Raw genomic sequence first — 6,684 nt, forward strand, 5'->3', positions numbered from 1 at the left:
ATGGACTGTTTACAGTTGTTTGCGGTGCGTTACACGGGGAGTTTGGTCTGTCACTGTGAAGCGGGCGTAACCCTTACACTACCTGATCGATACTACATCATACCTGATGTTTTAAAGCACGTTATTAAAAAAAAAAATTAGGAATGTTAGGTGATTAAGGCACTTTATTGCTTAAAACCAGACTCTGCATCAACTATGTAATTTTCCGTGGGAGTTTTGCCATGGATCCCCCTCCGGCATGCCACAGTCCAGGTGTTAGTCCCCTTGATACAATTTGGAAAATCTCACTTAGCGCCTACTGCTAAAAAGACCCTTAGCTCTGATAAATGACCCCTAGTGGCCATATAGACCTCCCCCGATATGGGGAGTAACAGGTATTAAACTGCTAAGAACAGTACTACTTAACACAACCTAGTTACCATGGGTCCCAGACCGCATGTCTTGTTGTGATACTTTGTCAGGGTAATCATGCAGGCCATATAGACCTCCCCAGATAGGGGGAGTAACAGGTATTAAAGTGCTAAAAATAGTACTACTTAAAACAACCTAGTTACCATGGGTCCAAGACCACATGTTTTGTTGTTATACTTTGTCAGGGTAATCATGCAGGCCATATAGACCTACCCCGATAGGGGGAGTTACAGGGATTAAAGTGCTAAGAATAGTACTACTTAACACAACCTAGTTACCATGGGTCCCAGACCGGATGTTTTGTTTTTATACTTTGTCAGGGTAATCATGCAGGCCATATAGACCTCCCCCGATATGGGGAGTAACAGGTATTAAACTGCTAAGAACAGTACTACTTAACACAACCTAGTTACCATGGCTCCCAGACCACATGTCTTGTTGTTATACTTTGTCAGGGTAATCATGCAGGCCATATAGACCTCCCCCGATAGGGGGAGTTACAGGGATTAAAGTGCTAAGAACAGTACTACTTAACACAACCTAGTTACCATGGGTCCCAGACTGCATGATTTGTTGTTATACTTGGTCAGGGTAATCATGCAGGCCATATAGACCTCCCCCGATAGGGGGAGTTACAGGGATTAAAGTGCTAAGAATAGTACTACTTAACACAACCTAGTTACCATGGGTCCCAGACCGCATGTTTTGTTGTTATACTTTGTCAGGGTAATCATGCAGGCCATATAGACCTCCCCCAATAGGGGGAGTAACAGGTATTAAAGTGCTAAGAATAGTACTACTTAACACAACCTTACCATGATTCCCAGACCGCATGTCTTATTGTTATATTTTGTCAGGGTAATCAGGCAGGCCATATAGACCTCCCCCGATAGGGGGAGTAAAAGGGATTAAAGTGCTAAGAATAGTACTACTTAACAAAACCTAGTTACCATGGGTCAGACCACATGTCTTGTTGTTATATTTTGTCAGGGTAATCGGGCAGGCCATATAGACCTCCCCCAATAGGTGGAATAACATGTATTAAAGTGCTAAGAATACTACTACTCAACAAAACCTAGTTACCATGGGTACCAGACCGCATGTCTTGTTGTTATATTTTGTCAGGGTAATCATCCAGGCCATGAAAGGGGGAGTAAAAGGGATTAAAGTGCTCAGAATAGTACTACTAAACACAACCTAATTACCATGGGTCCCAGACCGCATGTCTTGTTGTTATACTTTGTCAGGGTAATCATGCAGGCCATATAGACCTCCCCCGATATGGGGAGTAACAGGTATTAAACTGCTAAGAACAGTACTACTTAACACAACCTAGTTACCATGGGTCCCAGACCGCATGTCTTGTTGTTATACTTTGTCAGGGTAATCATGCAGGCCATATAGACCTCCCCAGATAGGGGGAGTAACAGGTATTAAAGTGCTAAAAATAGTATTACTTAAAACAACCTAGTTACCATGGGTCCCAGACCACATGTTTTGTTGTTATACTTTGTCAGGGTAATCATGCAGGCCATATAGACCTCCCCCGATATGGGGAGTAACAGGTATTAAACTGCTAAGAACAGTACTACTTTACACAACCTAGTTACCATGAGTCCCAGACCGCATATCTTGTTGTGATACTTTGTCAGGGTAATCATGCAGGCCATATAGACCTCCCCAGATAGGGGGAGTAACAGGTATTAAAGTGCTAAAAATAGTACTACTTAAAACAACCTAGTTACCATGGGTCCAAGACCACATGTTTTGTTGTTATACTTTGTCAGGGTAATCATGCAGGCCATATAGACCTCCCCCGATAGGGGCAGTTACAGGGATTAAAGTGCTAAGAATAGTACTACTTAACACAACCTAGTTACCATGGGTCCAAGACCGGATGTTTTGTTTTTATACTTTGTCAGGGTAATCATGCAGGCCATATAGACCTCCCCCGATATGGGGAGTAACAGATATTAAACTGCTAAGAACAGTACTACTTAACACAACCTAGTTACCATGGCTCCCAGACCACATGTCTTGTTGTTATACTTTGTCAGGGTAATCATGCAGGCCATATAGACCTCCCCCGATAGGGGGAGTTACAGGGATTAAAGTGCTAAGAACAGTACTACTTAACACAACCTAGTTACCATGGGTCCCAGACTGCATGTTTTGTTGTTATACTTGGTCAGGGTAATCATGCAGGCCATATAGACCTCCCCCAATAGGGGGAGTTACAGGGATTAAAGTGCTAAGAATAGTACTACTTAACACAACCTAGTTACCATGGGTCCCAGACCGCATGTTTTGTTGTTATACTTTGTCAGGGTAATCATGCAGGCCATATAGACCTCCCCCAATAGGGGGAGTAACAGGTATTAAAGTGCTAAGAATAGTACTACTTAACACAACCTTACCATGATTCCCAGACCGCATGTCTTATTGTTATATTTTGTCAGGGTAATCAGGCAGGCCATATAGACCTCCCCCGATAGGGGGAGTAAAAGGGATTAAAGTGCTAAGAATAGTACTACTTAACAAAACCTAGTTACCATGGGTCAGACCACATGTCTTGTTGTTATATTTTGTCAGGGTAATCGGGCAGGCCATATAGACCTCCCCCAATAGGTGGAATAACATGTATTAAAGTGCTAAGAATACTACTACTCAACAAAACCTAGTTACCATGGGTACCAGACCGCATGTCTTGTTGTTATATTTTGTCAGGGTAATCATGCAGGCCATATAGACCTCCCCCGAAAGGGGGAGTAAAAGGGATTAAAGTGCTCAGAATAGTACTACTAAACACAACCTAATTACCATGGGTCCCAGACCGCATGTCTTGTTGTTATACTTTGTCAGGGTAATCATGCAGGCCATATAGACCTCCCCCGATATGGGGAGTAACAGGTATTAAACTGCTAAGAACAGTACTACTTAACACAACCTAGTTACCATGGGTCCCAGACCGCATGTCTTGTTGTTATACTTTGTCAGGGTAATCATGCAGGCCATATAGACCTCCCCAGATAGGGGGAGTAACAGGTATTAAAGTGCTAAAAATAGTATTACTTAAAACAACCTAGTTACCATGGGTCCCAGACCACATGTTTTGTTGTTATACTTTGTCAGGGTAATCATGCAGGCCATATAGACCTCCCCCGATATGGGGAGTAACAGGTATTAAACTGCTAAGAACAGTACTACTTAACACAACCTAGTTACCATGGCTCCCAGACCACATGTCTTGTTGTTATACTTTGTCAGGGTAATCATGCAGGCCATATAGACCTCCCCCGATAGGGGGAGTTACAGGGATTAAAGTGCTAAGAACAGTACTACTTAACACAACCTAGTTACCATGGGTCCCAGACTGCATGTTTTGTTGTTATACTTGGTCAGGGTAATCATGCAGGCCATATAGACCTCCCCCGATAGGGGGAGTTACAGGGATTAAAGTGCTAAGAATAGTACTACTTAACACAACCTAGTTACCATGGGTCCCAGACCGCATGTTTTGTTGTTATACTTTGTCAGGGTAATCATGCAGGCCATATAGACCTCCCCCAATAGGGGGAGTAACAGGTATTAAAGTGCTAAGAATAGTACTACTTAACACAACCTTACCATGATTCCCAGACCGCATGTCTTATTGTTATATTTTGTCAGGGTAATCAGGCAGGCCATATAGACCTCCCCCGATAGGGGGAGTAAAAGGGATTAAAGTGCTAAGACTAGTACTACTTAACAAAACCTAGTTACCATGGGTCAGACCACATGTCTTGTTGTTATATTTTGTCAGGGTAATCGGGCAGGCCATATAGACCTCCCCCAATAGGTGGAATAACATGTATTAAAGTGCTAAGAATACTACTACTCAACAAAACCTAGTTACCATGGGTACCAGACCGCATGTCTTGTTGTTATACTTTGTCAGGGTAATCATGCAGGCCATATAGACCTCCCCCGATATGGGGAGTAACAGGTATTAAACTGCTAAGAACAGTACTACTTAACACAACCTAGTTACCATGGGTCCCAGACCGCATGTCTTGTTGTTATACTTTGTCAGGGTAATCATGCAGGCCATATAGACCTCCCCAGATAGGGGGAGTAACAGGTATTAAAGTGCTAAAAATAGTATTACTTAAAACAACCTAGTTACCATGGGTCCCAGACCACATGTTTTGTTGTTATACTTTGTCAGGGTAATCATGCAGGCCATATAGACCTCCCCCGATATGGGGAGTAACAGGTATTAAACTGCTAAGAACAGTACTACTTAACACAACCTAGTTACCATGAGTCCCAGACCGCATGTCTTGTTGTGATACTTTGTCAGGGTAATCATGCAGGCCATATAGACCTCCCCAGATAGGGGGAGTAACAGGTATTAAAGTGCTAAAAATAGTACTACTTAAAACAACCTAGTTACCATGGGTCCAAGACCACATGTTTTGTTGTTATACTTTGTCAGGGTAATCATGCAGGCCATATAGACCTCCCCCGATAGGGGGAGTTACAGGGATTAAAGTGCTAAGAATAGTACTACTTAACACAACCTAGTTACCATGGGTCCCAGACCGGATGTTTTGTTTTTATACTTTGTCAGGGTAATCATGCAGGCCATATAGACCTCCCCCGATATGGGGAGTAACAGATATTAAACTGCTAAGAACAGTACTACTTAACACAACCTAGTTACCATGGCTCCCAGACCACATGTCTTGTTGTTATACTTTGTCAGGGTAATCATGCAGGCCATATAGACCTCCCCTGATAGGGGGAGTTACAGGGATTAAAGTGCTAAGAATAGTACTACTAAACACAACCTAATTACCATGGGTCCCAGACTGCATGTCTTGTTGTTATACTTTGTCAGGGTAATCATGCAGGCCATATAGACCTCCCCCGATATGGGGAGTAACAGGTATTAAACTGCTAAGAACAGTACTACTTAACACAACCCAGTTACCATGGGTCCCAGACCGCATGTCTTTTTGTTATACTTTGTCAGGGTAATCATGCAGGCCATATAGACCTCCCCAGATAGGGGGAGTAACAGGTATTAAAGTGCTAAAAATAGTACTACTTAAAACAACCTAGTTACCATGGGTCCAAGACCACATGTTTTGTTGTTATACTTTGTCAGGGTAATCATGCAGGCCATATAGACCTACCCCGATAGGGGGAGTTACAGGGATTAAACTGCTAAGAACAGTACTACTTAACACAACCTAGTTACCATGGGTCCCAGACCGCATGTTTTGTTGTTATACTTGGTCAGGGTAATCATGCAGGCCATATAGACCTCCCCAGATAGGGGGAGTAACAGGTATTAAAGTGCTAAAAATAGTACTACTTAAAACAACCTAGTTACCATGGGTCCCAGCCCACATGTCTTGTTGTTATACTTTGTCAGGGTAATCATGCAGGCCATATAGACCTACCCCGATAGGGGGAGTTACAGGGATTAAACTGCTAAGAACAGTACTACTTAACACAACCTAGTTACCATGGGTCCCAGACCGCATGTTTTGTTGTTATACTTGGTCAGGGTAATCATGCAGGCCATATAGACCTCCCCCGATAGGGGGAGTTACAGGGATTAAAGTGCTAAGACTAGTACTACTTAACACAACCTAGTTACCATGGGTCCCAGACCGCATGTCTTGTTGTTATTTTTTGTCAGGGTAATCATGCAGGTCATATAGACCTCCCCCAATATGGGGAGTAACAGGTATTAAACTGCTAAGAACAGTACTACTTAACACAACCTAGTTACCATGGGTCCCAGACCGGATGTTTTGTTTTTATACTTTGTCAGGGTAATCATGCAGGCCATATAGACCTCCCCCGATATGGGGAGTAACAGATATTAAACTGCTAAGAACAGTACTACTTAACACAACCTAGTTACCATGGCTCCCAGACCACATGTCTTGTTGTTATACTTTGTCAGGGTAATCATGCAGGCCATATAGACCTCCCCTGATAGGGGGAGTTACAGGGATTAAAGTGCTAAGAATAGTACTACTAAACACAACCTAATTACCATGGGTCCCAGACTGCATGTCTTGTTGTTATACTTTGTCAGGGTAATCATGCAGGCCATATAGACCTCCCCCGATATGGGGAGTAACAGGTATTAAACTGCTAAGAACAGTACTACTTAACACAACCCAGTTACCATGGGTCCCAGACCGCATGTCTTTTTGTTATACTTTGTCAGGGTAATCATGCAGGCCATATAGACCTCCCCAGATAGGGGGA

This window comes from Bombina bombina, chromosome 6 (assembly GCF_027579735.1).
Source record: "Bombina bombina isolate aBomBom1 chromosome 6, aBomBom1.pri, whole genome shotgun sequence".
NCBI classification, from domain to species: domain Eukaryota; kingdom Metazoa; phylum Chordata; class Amphibia; order Anura; family Bombinatoridae; genus Bombina; species Bombina bombina.